Source organism: Triticum aestivum, chromosome 6B (assembly GCF_018294505.1).
Source record: "Triticum aestivum cultivar Chinese Spring chromosome 6B, IWGSC CS RefSeq v2.1, whole genome shotgun sequence".
Lineage (NCBI taxonomy): Eukaryota > Viridiplantae > Streptophyta > Magnoliopsida > Poales > Poaceae > Triticum > Triticum aestivum.
Genome location: NC_057810.1, coordinates 654,455,213 through 654,469,890, shown reverse-complemented (window position 1 = coordinate 654,469,890; position 14,678 = coordinate 654,455,213). Strand labels below are relative to the sequence as shown.

At 51.3% G+C, this 14,678-nt stretch overlaps 1 non-coding gene across 1 annotated transcript; it reads right to left on the bottom strand.

The window, feature by feature from the left end:
• Window positions 1-13,416: 13,416 nt before the first annotated feature.
• TRNAL-AAG (transfer RNA leucine (anticodon AAG)) lies at window positions 13,417-13,497 on the bottom strand. Its single transcript has one exon. It is a non-coding gene; the product is annotated as a tRNA-Leu (tRNA).
• Between the last annotated feature and the right edge of the window lie 1,181 nt (window positions 13,498-14,678).

The window sequence follows — 14,678 nt, the reverse complement described above, 5'->3', positions numbered from 1 at the left end:
CCACAGGGGGGGGGGGGGGGGGGGGGGGGGGCGGCGAGGCTGCGGCGCAGCGTCGATTTCCTCGTCATCTAGGCTGCAGGCATGAGAATGGGATTTGGTGAGCAGGAGTCGGGCGTCGGCGTCGGCGCACAGGTTTGGCGGCGGGGTCGACGGAAGGGGAGGAGGCAGTGTGCGCGGGCGTTGCGAGCGGCCTTGGGCTTCTCGAATTGAACTTTGTAGACGGCCTTGTAGGCCCAAGGATCTAGGTAACAGACCACTGTCTCTTTTTCGTCCGTGTAAACATTGTGACGTCCGAATAAAAAGCTTCAGAGTTTGTCTAAAAAAAGTTATTAAATTTTCCCTGATTTTTTTTAAATTTCCTTGAAGAAATAAGTTCTTAAAACAAACAAGTTGTCAGTGAAGAAGTTCTAGAAAAACAAGTTGTCAGTGAAGTGTGATGGTGAATGTGTCGAAAAATAGAATGGGTCTCATGGGAGTCGGTGTGTCGTCCAAAGCGTGATGATGGACTAGTTGATGGGGCGCGCCCATGGCGCGCCGCTTGAGGCGTTTCTTTGCGGTGCCAGGTATGTACGTGTCCTTTTTGGTTGCTTCTTTATGATCTGGGTGGCAAGCGCCCTTTGCTCCTCGAACTGCTCCAGCCTGAACTCCAGTTGATGCTCGTACGTCGCCGGGTCCCTGTGGATGATGTACGCGTTCACGAGGAGCGTCGTGCCGCTCGTGACATGAATGCTCGCCACCGTGCAGTGCGTAGAGGACTCATGCGGGATCATCGCCGGGACGGGCAGGTACATCCGGAGGGTCTCTGCAGTGGAGGTAGCCAACCTGCGCGTTCGCCAGGGCGCCCAGATGGTTGAGCAGCACCGACGTTGTCCAATCCGCCGTCGTCTCTCATCAGCGACTTCTTGAACTCATGTGCCTCCGGCGACATGTTCGTGTCCTCGGCCCATCAAGGCGTCATCACGGCCGTCGTCGATGTCGTGTCTGCACGACGGTCTCCGTCAAGGCGCTAAGGGATGTTGGATATACGCCCTTGAACCCTAGCTCGTCGTCGCTCTATCTCTCTCTCTCTCTCTCTCTCTCTCTCTGTGTGCACTCTTTATCTCTGGCCCAAACCAAGGAGGAAGAAGGAGGGAAAAGGAACAGGGACACAACGAGTTTTCCCGGCGCACAAACGCCTGCCGCCCGAACGGCTTTACTCCTCGAGCACGACCTCGACTCCCCACAATACACACGAGACCCTCGGCGACGCAACGCCCACGAAACCAACTCCAGCGAGCTCTACGCGCACGTACTCGTTCTCCTGCCGAGTCGTCCGCCCTCATGCATGGAGCCACAAACTCCACCACGGGACTCTGTCTCCACGCATCGCTCCTCCGCTGCATTCGCCACGCCCCACTCCCGGCCAGCACAGTGTCACGCTCCAACGCGAACAACGCGACCATTTCCAGTGCGGCGACACGGTCACCTCCCCGGCTATCTTGCTAAACAGACACACACAGTCACGCATGCACACAGCCTGTGCACAGAGACACCCCAAACTATGCCTATACCCTAGTCAGACCATGCCCATACAAAGGTCAGACTATGCCCAGACATTGTCGCGGCCACGGACCGGACCTGGTGCGCCCGACGTTGGTCACCATCGTGGGGGCATGGCTTATTGCGCCAACAATCACCCCTTAAGCCATGACGCCGCCGCGCGCCTCCGGCACAAGCCACTGCTTACTGCCGCAACAACAGCCCGCAGTCTCGTGCCCCGCCGGATCGCGCCACTGTGCCTCCACGGTCGTCACGTCGAGTCATCGCAACCCTACGCCACCACGCAGGTCCTCTGCAACCTCCGTGCTCGTCGCGCTCACGACATCACACCACACCGCCGTGGACTCGCCGCGCGTCGGCAAAGCCACGCGCTCCCCGCGCGCCACTGCCGAGACCTCCATGTCCGCCACAAGTGTCGCAGACGCCACCGCGCGCCACAGCCCTGAACTTGTAGCTCTGATACCAAATGTTGGGTAGAAGCCCTTGAACCCTAGCTCTTCATCGCTCTATCTCTCTGTCTCTATCTGCACTCTTTCTCTCTAGCCCGAACCGAGGAGGAAGAAGGAGGGAAAAGGAACAGGAACACAAAGAGTTTTCCCGACGCATGAACGCCTGCCGCCCGAACAGCTTTACTCATCGAGCACAAACTCGACTCCCCACAACACACACGAGCAGTACATCATGATATATAGCCCCTCGGCAACACAGCGCCCACGAAACCCACACACGAACATGCCTAGCTGCATGCGAGCAAATTGTTGGCGGTTGGCCGCTGCTCACAGCCCAACTACTACCACTACGCGCACGCACACACTACTGCTACAAGCACACACCCCAGACTATGCCTATACCCTAGTCAGATCATGCCCATACAAAGGTCAAACTATGCCCAGACATTGTCGCGGCCACGAACCGGACCTGATGCGCCCAACGCTGGTCACAACCGTGGGGGCATGGCTTATTGCACCAACAAGGGACACTCGCATAGGCTCCGCCTGAGCTCCACCAACGCGACACCGTCAGGGGCGATGGTGCCCGCGCACGACAGGCAGCGCCACTGTAACACCCCAAAAAATTTAACCATGATTTATTAATTAAAATTTTGCCTTGGTAAATTAAATCTTTATTTTCTGAATTTTCTTTTGATTCAGAACCACTCTTTTCATCTGAGTTGTGGAGTTTACCTCCAAATAGAAAACCTTTCAAAAATATTATTGGACTTGTATATCTTCCCAAGACCATTTCTTTATATCAGTGGAATTATTTCTACAATTATTTTTCCTTAGCTTTATTTCTTTAAAATGATTTTTCATAAGTTTTAGAGTTCTTTTTGCACTACAACCCTTTCATATATTCATTTAAAAATTCCACCAAAATTTGGGAATGACATGTGAGGTTCCTAAATCACTTTTATGCAAAAACCTCTTCTAATCATTTGGGGATTTTGAGCCCTACCTCAAGTTTTCAAATCTGGATCAGTTTGTGGTTTGCACTGCAACCTATTTAAATATTTCTTTAAAAATTACGTAAAAATTTGGAGATGTTAGTAGATGCATATAATTCAACTTTATACAAAAACCCATGAGAGTTCTTTGAAAAATTTGAGCAAATCATCCTGTTTTGCTCTCTGGCCCAGTTGGGTGTTTTCTACTGCAACTCTATTTTATTTTACTCTACTACCCATGATCTTTCTCCTGCTTATAAACCACCCTGCAAAACCATTAAGTCTAGGAGATTGGACCCATTGGTGCATGTTTGGCCCATGCAATAATAACCTTCAATTTCTGTCCAGATTTGGTTTTTTCAAAAACTTGCACTAACAAGTTTTTGGTTTCGCCCAGCCAACCTTGCAATCATCACTTGTACCTAAAGAGACTAGGATCTGGAGTTTTTGGCCACCCCAAGAGATGCCTAGATGCCCAGGGCATTCTATCGAGCACTTTGTGTGCATAGCCAGATTTGGCATGATTTTTAGTTTGCATTGTGAACTTGATCCCCTAACCCAACCAGCATGTCCACTAAGCCCCTAGATGACTATAACCTAGACCTGTTAATCCCCAGCCCCACCCAAGCCTCCTGGCATGCCTTGGCATTTTGCCAAACGCCTGGCGTGCGTGCTCTGGGCGCGGCCAGAGCGCACGTTTTGCATGCGTGCGCACCGAGCCGCCGCGTCTCGCTGCCGCCTCCCCGTGCCCGTTCTGGCCCTCCCCTCGCACAGCCAGCGCGCCCCGACTACTCCCTCATCGCAGAGCCGCCCCGACCACCTCCTGGCACCCCACAGCGCCACCGTCAGGTCGGCCATGGCGGCTAGCTGACGGCCGCAACAACCCCGGCCATGGACGGCGCCGCCCAAGCCATATGTGTGCGCCAGCTGCCCTCTGGAACAGCTCGAGCTCATCCGCGAGCCTGTCTGCTAGCGCCCGTCACCGCCACGTCGCCCTGCAGCAATAGAACGGCGGTTCGCCGTCGAGCTTATCCCCGGCCGCCGCGGAACCGACCTCGACCACCTATAAAAGGACCACCGAGCTCCTCCAAACCCCCAGGCCACCTCAGGCCATCCCTCTAGAGCCCCCACCACCAGCAATCGACGGAGGGAAGGCCTTCTTCCTCGTCTCCGGCCAGTTTGGCCGCCGCCACCCTCCGGCCCCATTCGTCGCAAGCAGAGCCCCCCCTCCCCCCCCGTCCATCCAGTGCCACCACTCTCTTCCCCTCGACCGTCCGGAGCCGCCCAACCCCTCAGCTTCGACGGGGAGCCACCGTAGCTCGAAGCCCCAATCCTCCCGAAGCCACCGTCCGCCGCAGAGCTCGCCGCCGGCGACTCCCGTCGTCCCCACCAGTCGTTCGACCACCGGGAGGTCCGCCCTGGACCAGCGGATCCATCCCCGCCCTCAGAACCCTGCGGGGAGCCGTTGTTGGTCGACGGTGATCGCCAAAGCCCCGCCTTCGCTCGGACAGAGGAGAAAGGAGGCGGACGACTGGTCAAACCTGACCAGTGGGCCCAAGGGACCCACTGTCAGTGACCTCGAGCCGGTCCATGCTTGCATAAGTGAAAGCGTAAAGCCCAGAGTACGCTTTCCCCCGAACCGTTTTTCTTTTTCTGTTCCTTTTATTTATTTATTAAAAACAGAATTTTGACTAAACTTTGACTGGCTATAACTTTTTAAATATAAGTCCAAATGATTTGATTCTTTTTCTGTTGTTTCTCAAATTTTGTCTAGTTTATTTTCATATTTATTTGAAAATTTTCCAAACAACTTGTTTTTACAGTTTTGAAACTATGTGTTGATTTGAATTTTCTTAAAATAGGATTTTGAAGAAGGAAGCAACTTTCAAAAAAAAATGCACCCCACTTGCATTCTCTTGAAGGCAAGCATTCTGAACCCTGGCATAATATTGTTGTGTGTTGTTTGATACGGTTATAACACCACCCTAACACGAAGTATTCATTATTTTATGTGATGATATGATCATACTCATGAGTGCATAATGAATGTTCCTTGCTGTTGGAACTTGTTATGCTTGTGATAGTAATCACCCCCGTATGCCTTTCATGCCTATCGGAAGGAATCCGTGTAAGCCTCTGTCTTGGGTAGACACGAGCTTGTCTCCAGTCTTCGTCGAGACGGTTGTGTCCGGATGGCATAGTGAGGTATGACGAGGGGTGATTCTGTCTGTTGGTCGAAACATATTTGTTATGCTAATCATGCAGGGAATACTTAAACCTCCTGAGTCGGCCGTAGATCGAGTCTTGTTCCAGTAACCCCCATACTTGTTTCGTACTACCACTTGTCCCTGCCATAGGTAGGGTACGGTTCAGTAAGTTGTCAACCCCTTTCTAGCACACACCGTACAGAGAGGCCATGGTGGAAGATACCGGCGGCATCCGGTAGGCATGCCACCTGGTCTGGAGGCATGGGTGTTTCCGGTTGTAGCCGAGGGGGTAGCTCCCCTAGTTTGCGCATGTTATAAATTTTGTGATCCCATGCTAATCGAGGTTGTAGCCTCCCCACTTAGAGTTTTGCTTAACGAGTGTCGTGGGTGATTCCAGACACCGGTAAGTCAGGCTGGTGTGTGCGGTCAGGTGTGTTTTCAATTAAAAGACCGTAGACGGAATTAGTCCCGATGGACTAACAGAATCCGTTACTCATGGGTAAAGAGTACACCCTCTGCAGAGATTATATCTATTCGAATAGCTGTGTCCATGATTAAGGACTACAGTCTGGGATGGGTCAAGTGTCGGTCTTAGTGTCGGTCTTCCGAGGAAAAACTGCTAAACCAGAACATTGATTATGACCTGTGACATATGATGATTATGATTATTATTATTGTGGACTAGCCATTTACATCATTTGAATTATTGAGTATCCCTGGGACGGTTCTACCTCCTGGATATTCACTGTGATTATTCTTTTATAAGCCCTTTATGTGGTGTCGCTCAGACGCCCGACTATGACATGCTTGTCGTTTAAATTACTTATAAGCCCTTTATGCGGTGTCGCTCAAACGCCCGACTGTGGCATGCTTGATATTTAAATTATTTATAAGCCCTTTATGTAGCGTCGCTCAGACGCCCGACTGAGGCATGCTTTAAATTATTATCCTTTCGAGGCGCCGCTTCAGACACCCGATCGGTGCATTCTATTTCTACTCCATTATTGCATATTCATGTTATGAATAACCTGCTTGCGTGCATCATGGGTTTTATTTTTTGACTGACGTTGTGATAATGAAATATTTAAGAGCATAATTATCATTCATATTGTTATACATGTGTTCATAATGTTTGCGAGTACATTCAAAAGTACTCACTGGCTTGTCCCTGGCTATTGTCTTGGCCAGATTTCTTGCATGAAGAGGAGCGTTGCGATGACAGCCCCGGAACCTACGCCATGGTGATAGCAGCCTCGCGAAGATAGGAGTTATCCAGGTCAGCTGTTCCTGTGGGAAATGGAGTCCCATAGACGCTGATGAACTACAAACCGCTTCCGCCAACAGCCACTAGAAACCTTGTGTTGTACTCATAGGCCAGAATGGTCTTGTACTACATATTATGTATTTTGCTTGGAGCTTCTGTATCTAGTTGGTGTCTCATCAGCTAACAGTAATCCTGGGGCTGGTGAGCACAAGGGCCATTTTCTGAGAAATTAATACCCCGGAAAATCCGGTCCTGACAGCCACTGCGTGCACCTCACGGGCGATGTCGGCAGTCAGGCAGCCCAGACGGTGCGTGAAGAGGAGTTGTGGTAACGCGGTGGAGATTGCGCCAGTACAGGCCGTAGTGCCACGTCGGGAGCGTGGTGCAGCCGTAGCACACCAGCTGCAGCAAGGGGAACCGCGGGCAGTCGGTGAAGGTCACGTCGTGTTCCGTGAAGCACTACCTGGCGCCGAGGACACGACCATGGTGCCGCGCGAGCCGAGGCGCAGGGAGAAGACCGGGCTGCGGACCTGGGGTGACAGTCTTCATGCCGTTGGGACTTGGAAGGAACCGTTCTATTTGGTGGCTTATTTGGGTATGTATCATGAGGTCTTCAATATAATTTTCCTTGTATGTTTTGGATACGACGACACTGACGAACTGGGAATGCCATATGCAAAATCCAAGGTTAAGACAATATAAGCACCATTTGGCCTGACTATGGCAAGGCATTCCCATCAAATCCGTACGTCATGTAGTACATGATCAATCAACGTAGTCAAGGACAAACGAGGAGAAACTTTGAGACTGGAACTATGTGCTTGGGATTATAGCATCTCCAGCAAACCAAGATTTTACAGTCTATTGCAGTTGTACTTTTGGGCTGGCAAGCTTCTCCCTGTCTTTTTTTACCTGACTCCCTGGCTAGACAGGTTCCTCCGCGCTCATATATAGGCTGAGCATGTCTTCATTAGATAATTCACTTGAACTTAACTTAGTGCAACCAACAGATAGATGTTGGATTGAGCATTGACTCATTTGGTACCGAATAGAAATTTAGCGTAGAATCATCAATATCTAAGCAAAATACGCTGGCATACAAAGGAAGTTCCCCATCAAACAAACTACTCTCCACTATACACGGGCTTCCTCTTCTCGGCTAGCTAGGCCCTCGAGGTGATCCTCCTGCATGTGCAGCAGCTGCTCGTAGCATTCCCCTTCGACAGCCAACATGGAGCCAATGTCTGCTACCCCATTCCTCCATCGATGGCCTTCTTGGCCATTCATACCCCAAGAGGGTATCATCTAGTTCTACTAATAATGTGTATTGCACGCATCCCCCTCTTTGGCTACCTCACCTGGCAAACCTCCAATGGCTTAGAGCATCTCTAGCCGTTGGCCCCCTAGGGGCCGTGTAAAATCATCGCCTGGGGGCGAGCCGACGCTAAAAATCAACGAGGGGGCGAGTGGGTTCCCAGCCGTCGACCACAGGGCCGCCCCCCAGACGCCGTTTACGTTTAAAAAAAAGGGGGGGGGGGTATTCGGCAAAGTTCGGCAAATTGGACAAATTATTCGGCTAAAGTGCGGCAAACCGGGCATATATTCGATATGTTCGACATTACATAGCAAAGTTATTTAAAAAAAGGTCGCAACTAAAACTATTTAAGGGCCAAAGAAGTCGCTGAGCGCGGCGAAGTTACCGACGTCGCTGCCATCCTCGTCGTCATCGGCGGCGGCCTTCTCCTCCTTGACGTGGCCGCCCCTCCTGGACCCCTGCCCGGCGTCGCCTTGGCGGATAGTTGGCGGCAGCGGCGCGTCGTCGTCGCTGTCGTCGAGGACGACGATGCCTCCCTCGTCGCGGGCCCGGCGCCGAACTTCGAACTGCTCGTAGGCGCGGCACTGGCGCTCCATCTCCATGCGCGCCCAGTCATCGCACGCCCATTTCAAGGCCGCCGCGTCGTCGAGCTCCCCGCCTGCGATCCCGAGCTCTGTCTTCACGACGGCGAGCCTCGGCTCCATTTTCATGGCGGCGAGCCCTGGCTCCATCTTCGGTTTGACGTAGCGCGGAGGAGCCAAGGAGGAGGCGCGCTGGCCGCCCTCATTGATGACGATGTCGGCGCTGCGGGTGCGCCGGCCAAGCGGCGTCTCCGCTGCGGGCTCGGCCTTGACACCGAACACCGCCGGCGAGCCGGAAGAATGGGAAGAGGAGAGGGAGTCGGAGTGAGAGGAGGAGTCGAACCTCCCGGGCATCCATTGCCCGGCACTCCGGCGGGGGACTGAGGCGGCCACCGCGGCAGGGTATGCCAGCGGCAGGTCATTGCCGCCCTCGAGGTACTCCAACACGTCGTGGAGCGTGCGGCCGGGGGCGCCCCACCATAGGTGGTGCCCTTCGCTGTTCTTGACACCCCCACCACCGGCGCCCCGTTGGTGGACGCCAGCCTCTGCGCCTGGCAGTGCTGGAAGTACGCCGCCCACAACGCGTGGTTGTCAGCGGCTTGGGAGAAAGGGAAGAGAAGAAACGTCGGCGGGCGGCTGCGCACAGGGAGAGAGGCAGAGCTCGGCGGCAGGCGGCTGTGGGCTGGTGTGGCCAGAGGCGTGGGGGAGGCACTTGTTTTATAGGCCCGCGACGTGTGTACGTGTGGTGGGAGGGAGGCGTCGCTGCGCCGTCCATGACGTGCCGCCCGTGACGAGGAATCAATGGCAAGGCTGACCGGCGGCAGCCTTGCCATTGATTCCATGCGGGAAATCGAGGCGTTTCGAGGACGACGAGGCGCGTGTCGCTCACTCGGTGGGCCTGCGGCTCTTTGCCGCCAAAATCGCTCACCCCGGCGCCCCCCAGCGCATCGAGTTCGGCCTAGATCTGCCGGCGCTAATTTCGGCCCAAGCCGGCGAAAAACGGACTCCTGGGGCGCGACTGGACTGTTTTTTCGGCACCGGCATGAAAAAAATCGCCTGGGGGAGGGGGGCGCGTTGGGGACGCGGCTAGACATGCTCTTAATTCCGCAAACATTATGCATGTTCCTGCCATTCCACAAATCTACAAAGGAGGGGGCAGAAGAAGCCATACCGGCGGTCTTCACCACGTACGGTAAGTAGAACCATAATATTATCAATGCACCCTCAACACTACTCACCACAATCCAGACCTCGCTTCTTTCCTACATATATAATTCACCCATTAGTCAAAGAAAAGTTATACTTCCTCTCCCCAGAATTAGTTGACACTCAACCGGATGTATCTAGCACTAAAATACGTCTAGATACATCTGTTTGAGTGTCAACTAATTCCGGACGGAGAGAGTATATAACAAAAAAGGAATAGTCTGTTATATATATTGTGACCAACTCACTTTTTTCCTGTGGGGGGTGGGTAACCCACTGTCGGTGTCAAAACCGGCAGATCTCGGGTAGGGGGTCCCGAATTGTGCGTCTGAGGATCGAAGGTAACATGAGGTAAGGGACACGATATTTACCCAGGTTCGGGCCCTCTTAATGGAGGTAATACTCTACTTCCTGCTTGATTGACTTTGATGAGTATAGAGGTTATAAGAATTGATCTACCTCGAGATGGCAATGGCTAAACCCTAAATGTCTAGCCTGTATGATTATGATTGCCCTACGGACTAAACCCTCCGGTTTATATAGACACCGGAAGGATCTAGGGTTGTACAGAGTTTGTTTACAGAGAAAGGAAGGTGCATGATCCGAACGCCAAGCTTACCACCCACGCAAAAGAGTCCCATCCGGACACGGGGAAAGGTCTTTAATCTCATATCTTCACGGCCCATTAGTCCGGCTCATATCACATAGCCCGGACGTCCGAGGACCCCTTCATCCAGGACTCCCTCACCCACCCTTGCCAATGTTGAAAATGGCAGTGACTCCAACCTGTAGATGCACATCACTGCAGATCTCCACTCGCGCTCATGCCCAAGAAGAAGAGGTACATCCGCCAAATCCTCTAATCAGTCAGTACAGTTGGAAGCTGACATGTTTGGAAAATATTCGACAAGCGCATATAGGCTGTATGTGCAAGGAGTGGTGGAGCTTCATGGGAGGCAAAGGGGCCAATGCCCCCCCCCCCTCTAGAAACCTCTTGAGTGTACCCTAATTACTAGGCTTGAATATCAAAGATTTCTCAGAGTTCATGCATAACTTACCGCCCCCACCCCCCTCAATAATCTCCATCAAGCTTCGCCACTGTGTGACAGCATCTCCGATTAAGTGTTTCTGCCCCGTGGCAAACCTGTGAGGGGAATCTGCTACCATCTTCCCCAAATATATGAACAATCCATTGACAATCTTGTTGAATACATTGCTGCACTGGCAGGCACCTTAGAACCACTGACGTTAATGGCAGCTTTGTTCAAGGTCGAGTGAGATAGAATGTCCTGGTCGGCGAATGCTAGGGTACAAAGTTCGTAGTACATGTACACCCTCTTCCTTGATGGGCATACGACCCGTGCATCCTGGAAGGCATCATTGAGACATGCCCTGCCCAGGCCATATACCCTCCTCCCCCAGGAATAGAGAACCTTTCGGCCAAACAGATCTGGGGAGGAGGACACCGCCTTGGGTAGCCCTGCAGACAGCTCCTCCAAGCTCTTCTGGTAGCTGCTGGGTACTGTGTAATTCCCATCACATTCAAGAGACTCCGGTGAGAACAACAAAAGCAAGGGCAGCTACTGCTGGTATCTTAATGCCTGCGGCAATAAAGAAAATGTCGGTTAATTTGCAATTTCATTCAGAACGATTGTACATGAACATGTTAAACATACATTCTGCAAATTGAGTTGGTCCTACAAAATTAAATTAGGTAGAACATATAAGAGAACATCTAGAGTAGGGGGGCAATGGCCCCCTTTGCCCCCATGAAGCTCCGACATTGTGTGTGTGCACCTTGCAGGTAATGCAAATGATGATAAACTTCACACAGCTAGATCTGGCAGGCGTCGAGCAAAAACTGTGAACCAGAAGGATAGCTCACGGTGTTGAGGTGGGCCGTGGATGGCTCAGGATCAGTGAGACGGTGACTTCCAACTTGGCAATCTCACTATTTTTTTTTCTCTATGCATGTTAGTTATTGTGTAAATTAGTATAGATATGGTTAATTTGAAGTTGAGAAAAGAAACGATATTAACATGAAAGGCAATCAGTTTGCTCATTCTACTTTTGCCTCTCATCTGCCTACTTATATATAACTGGGTGATTTATCCATCAAAAAATAACCGCACCTTTGATGTTAATTGGTTGCTTCCCTGATTTAACAATTGTTGAACTTTTGCACATCTTGGTTTCAGAACCACCAGTCTGCGCACATGGTACAAACTCCATGTCAATCTTTTATCAGTTTTCTTATGTTATATTTAAAGTTCTTTTGGTCTCTGGTCATTGAAATGGAAATTGTGTGCTCGTTTCATGCAACAAAAAATGACTGTGAGCTTTTTTTTTTTGAAACGGGGGCAAAAGATTTGCCTCATCCATTAATTAAGGAGTTTAGAGTTGCTTTTACAATGAAAAGCGAAAAGAAAGAATACAATGCCGCTACTCTCCTGGCATGATTTGACCCAAGTACTTTGCGCCCGTGGTTACCCAAAGGTTGGCCTCGCTCTATATGTTTGAAGGCAAGATGGGTGGAAGCGTCGACTTGTGATGAAACACCCCTGCATTTCTCTCACATTATATGGTCCAGCATGTTAGCATAGCGAGGGAGGCAATCGCCTTCCGGTTCGACATATTGGCGGCCGACATGTTGAGCCACCAGTCCTTGATGGAGCGCATCGTGGTAGGATGAGATGTCAAGGTAGTCGAGCTTGAACCATCCCTTGATCATAAATATCCCACTAATTGCACTGTTGCCCTGATTACCATGAGCCACAAGGATCTTAACTGCCATGATTGAAAAAACACAAGCTGCTCGTCATCTAGTATGACATTTTGCGTGGAGACTGCTACAAACCGGCATTGGCAACATGCCAGCATAGGTGAGATACTTACATGATGAAAACATAAGATAAATGAAGCAGATGACACCGAACTAACCTAGGATTTTGAAGAAAAAAAAGATTACAATTTATTCATCAAGTAGGCTCCGTACCATCTACAACATCAGGGGCATTAGCAGATTCGGCTAATTTGACTGAACCCACTTTTTTTTTTGCGGGGTAAAGGGAGATTTCATTATTTAAGGAGGCATATCAGCCTTTGAAAGGTTTACAACAAAGTCCAGCCCCGAGCACAGCCAAACTGTAGTGCGGGGTGTAGCACGTCCATACGCGGCAAACTGAACCCACTCCCTCGGTCCAAAGAATGTCTCCAGACTTGTGGACTGTGCGGGTACCTTCTTTACTATATCACCCATGTTTTGATTGTCGTTCCAATGAGTGGGAATAAGAAAGGCTTCACATTGTTCTAGGACGTCTACTATGATAAATCTCTAGTGTCCATGCAGCACAGGGGATATAGCAGAAGGGAGGCCTACGGGACTCAAGCGTCAAGCCCCTGCCTGAGCTCGTGAAATACCCCTGAAGAATGTTGGAGCAGAGTATTTATCTCCGAGGCCTCGTGGCGAGCAGACACCGCGCCACTGCCTGGCAAAGGTTGTGTCGGCGAGGCCGGAGTGGCTCCGCCGGCCGAACTGGCGTGAACGGCATCCACCCCGGGTGACGCGACGCCTACTGAGTGTATCCCTCGGGCGCTGCCGACGGCGTCGTTCCAGCGACCCTGAGAACGTGCCCGTGGACTAGGGCTTCCGCGCGGCACGGGCACACCTCAAATGGCAGCGCACCCCGGACGGACGCTAGGGCTTGGTTGGGGAGGAAGGCAAGGCCAGTTAGTTTGCTAACTTTCGAGACTGCGTGTGTGCATGATCCTTTGTACGGTCCTTACTGTGTTGAACTTCTTTGTAGGCAATGGAAGATTGCCCGTCGGAGACAAGGGATTGAGCAAGTAACAAAAACAACTGACCAGAGTGGGATTTGAACCCACGCCCTTTCGGACCAGAGCCTTAATCTGGCGCCTTAGACCAACTCGGCCATCTGATCATTTGTGTTTTTCATGTATTGGTGTTTACTAGCAAAAATGCCCGTGCGTTGCACAGAAAAAAAATCATCACACCCCGTAACCATAGCCAATTACACGAGTAATTTTTTGACTCATGACCGACATGAACTAATCTCAACATGAAGAAGTATGCTTTCGGCCGAACCATCTTTGCAAAATCACTAGTAGAAAAGGGGGTATTGGTCCAGGCCGGGTCAGCCCATTAGTCCCGGTTCAATCCAGAACCGGGACCAATGGTGGCATTGGACCCGGTTCGTGAGCCCCGGAGGCCAGCCGGGCCACGTGGGCCATTGGTCCCGGTTCGTCTGGACCTCTTGGTCCCGGTTGGTGGGACGAACCGGAACCAATGTGCCTTGGTCCTGGCCCACCACCATTGGTCCCAGTTGGTGGCCTGAACCGGGACCAAAGGCTTCCCTTTAGTCCCGGTTCAAGCCACGAACCGGGACCAATTAATTGCCTATATATACGCCCGCGAGCAGAGCACTCTCAGTGCTCTGTTTTTCGTGGCTGGCGAGGAGAGAGCTTTGTGGTGCTCTAACTCACCTCCTATGCACACGAGGTGTTCGAAAGGGTCCCGGCGGACTAGCTGTTCCGAGTGACGTTGGCGGACACACACCCATGTGAAAGAAGAAATCTATATTTTGGGACCTACCCTACTGGAAATACCTAGAGGTCCGCTCTTCGATCGACGTGATGCATGTGACGAAGAACCTTTGCGTGAACCTGTTAGGCTTCTTGGGCGTGTATGGGAAGACAAAAGATACAGCTGAGGCACGGGAGGACCTGCAACGTTTGCACGAAAAAGACGGCATGCCTCCAAATCAGTATGAAGGTCCTGCCAGCTATGCTCTTACCAAAAAAGAGAAGGAAATCTTCTTTGAATGCCTGCTTAGTATGAAGGTCCCGACTGGCTTCTCGTCAAATATAAAAGGAATAATAAATATGTCAGAGAAAAAGTTTCAGAACCTAAAGTCTCATGACTGCCACGTGATTATGACGCAACTGCTTCCGGTTGCATTGAGGGGGCTTCTACCGGAAAACGTCTGATTAGCCATTGTGAAGCTATGTGCATTCCTCAATGCAATTTCTCAGAAGGTGATCGATCCAGAAATCATACCAAGGCTAAGGAGTGATGTGGTGCAATGTCTTGTCAGTTTCAAGC